The sequence below is a fragment of the Phyllopteryx taeniolatus genome, chromosome 1 (genome assembly GCF_024500385.1).
Source record: "Phyllopteryx taeniolatus isolate TA_2022b chromosome 1, UOR_Ptae_1.2, whole genome shotgun sequence".
NCBI lineage: Eukaryota > Metazoa > Chordata > Actinopteri > Syngnathiformes > Syngnathidae > Phyllopteryx > Phyllopteryx taeniolatus.
The window spans coordinates 40,598,997-40,601,814 of NC_084502.1; positions in this window are offsets into that span (position 1 = coordinate 40,598,997).

Genomic DNA, 2,818 nt, shown 5'->3' on the forward strand with positions numbered 1-2,818 from the left:
TAGCCAAGGCCAGCTATATACTGAAAAATTTAGAATGTGACACAAATCTGAACAAAAGTACTGTACTGGTACTTCACTTTCTGGGTGTGGCTGACCATCATTGGATCTGTGTTTGTGTATATATATATATATATATATATAAAAGTAATTAAGTAAAAAAGTAAGTTAAAAACACGTCTCTCAACCTCATTGCGCTGCTGTGTACTGTGGTCTGCTGACTTTCCTGAGTAATAAATGCCAACTTGAGACTTCTCTGTACCTTATTGCTTTATCAAGAGGTAACGTGGTATGAGCAACCTCAATATGCTAAATGCCATTAATGTGCATGTTCTAGGAAATATTTTGATGGATATAACACGAGAAGTGAAGAATATAAAGTGTGTGATATTTTGGTGTGCTTAAAATACCTAGGAAAAAAAGTTCAAATATTAACATCATCATTGTATAAATTCAAATATTGAAAAACTTGAAACATTGAAAGGAAACAGAGAGGTTCACTGTTTAGTGGAAACTCTCAGTTAATGTTTGAAGTTAGAGATTAAATTCTCCATGATCCAGAATCGAATGAAAGCACAGAATGTAGAGAGGAGACCTTATTGGGAACTTGGCCAAACAACTGAGGCAAATGAGAGCGTGACACACCGTTAACACTGCCCTTTATTTTATCCTACGTTATGATAACAGAACCCCTCCTTGAGCCGTCACCTTATCGTGGTGGAGGGGTTTGTGTGTCCCAATGATCCTTGGAGCTAAATTGTCTGGGGCTTCACGCCCCTGGCAGGGTCACCCATGGGAAACAGGTCCTAGGTGAGGGACCAGACAAAGAACGGCTCCAAAGACCCCTATGATGAGAAAAATGATTGGATTACGTTTTCCCTTGCCCGGACGTGGGTCACCGGAGCTCCCCTCTGGAGCCAGGCCTGGAGGTGGGGCTCGAAGGTGAGCGCCTGGTGGCCGGGCCTGCACCCACGGGGCCCGGCCGGGCACAGGCCGAAAGGGTAACATGGGTCCCCCTTCCCATGGGCTCACCACCTGTGGGAGGGGCCATAGGGGTCGGGTGCAATGCGAGCTGGGCGGTAGCCGAAGGCGGGGACCTTTGCGATTCGATCCCCGGCTACAGAAGCTGACTCTAGGGACGTGGAATGTCGCCTCTCTGGCAGGGAAGGAGCCCGAGCTGGTGTGTGAGGTCGAGAAGTTCCGACTAGATATAGTCGGACTCGCCTTCACGCACAGCTTGGGCTCTGGTACCAGTCCCCTCGAGAGGGGTTGGACTCTCTTTCACTCTGGAGTTGCCCACAGTGAGAGGCGCCAAGCAGGTGTGGGTATACTTATTGCTCCCCGGCTCGGCGCCTGTACGTTGGGGTTCACCCCGGTGGATGAGTAGGTAGCCTCCCTCCGCCTTCGGGTGGGGGGACGGATCCTGACTGTTGTTTGTGCCTATGCACCAAACACCAGTTCAGAGTACCCACCCTTTTTGGAGTCCTTGGAGGGGGTGCTGGAGAGCGCTCCCACTGGGGACTCCATCGTCCTGCTGGGGGACTTCAATGCTCACGTTGGCAATGACAGTGAGACCTGGAAGGGCGTGATTGGGAGGAACGGCCCCCCCGATCAGAACCCGAGCGGTGTTCTGTTATTGGACTTCTGTGCTCGTCACGGATTGTCCATAACGATCACCATGTTCAAGCATAAGGGTGTCCACACGTGCACTTGGCACCAGGACACCCTAGGTCGCAGTTCGATGATCGACTTTGTGGTCGTGTCATTGGACTTGCGGCCGCATGTCTTGGACACTCGGGTAAAGAGAGGGGCGGAGCTGTCAACTGATCACCACCTGGTTGGCTCCGATGGTGGGGGAAGATGGCGGTCCGTCGTGGCAGGCCCGAACGTATTGTGAGGGTCTGCTGGGAACGTCTGGCGGAATCCCCTGTCAGAAGGAGTTTCAACTCCCACCTCCGACAGAACTTTGCTCATGTTCCGGGGGAGGCGGGGGACATCGAGTCCGAGTGGACCATGTTCCGCGCCTCCATTGCTGAGGCGGCCGACCGGAGTTGTGGCCGTAAGGTGGTCGGTGCCTGTCGTGGCGGCAATCCCCGAACCCGTTGGTGGACACCAACAGTGAGGGATGCCGTCAAGCTGAAGAAGGAGTCCTATCGGGCCTTTTTGGCCTGTCGGACTCCTGAGGCAGCTGATGGGTACCGGCAGGCCAAACGGAATGCAGCTTTGGTGGTCGCTGAAGCAAAAACTCAGGCACGGGAGGAGTTCGGTGAGGCCATGGAGAAAGACTTCCGGACGGCTTTGAGGAAATTCTGGTCCACCATCCGATGTCTCAGGAGGGAAAAGCAGTGCACCATCAACACTGTGTATAGTGGGGATGGGGCGCTGCTGACCTCGACTCGGGACGTTGTGAGCCGGTGGGGGGAATACTTCGAAGACCTCCTCAATTCCACCGACACGCCTTCCCATGAGGGAGCAGAGTCTGGGTTCTCTGAGGCGGGCTCTCCTATCTCTGGGGTTGAGGTCACCGAGGTGGTTAAAAAGCTCCTCGGTGGCAGGGCCCCGGGGGTGGATGAGATTCGCCCGGAGTTCCTCAAGGCTCTGGATGTTGTAGGGCTGTCCTGGTTAACAGGACACGGAGAGACTACGTCTCTGGGCTGGCCTGGGAACGCCTCGGGATCCCCCCGGAAGAGATGGATGAAGTGGCTGGGGAAAGGGAAGTCTGGGCGTCCCTGCTAAAGCTACTGCCCCCGCGACCCGACCTCGGATAAGCGGTAGAAGATGGATGGATGGATGATAACAGAAAAATACCAGATAAGTATGG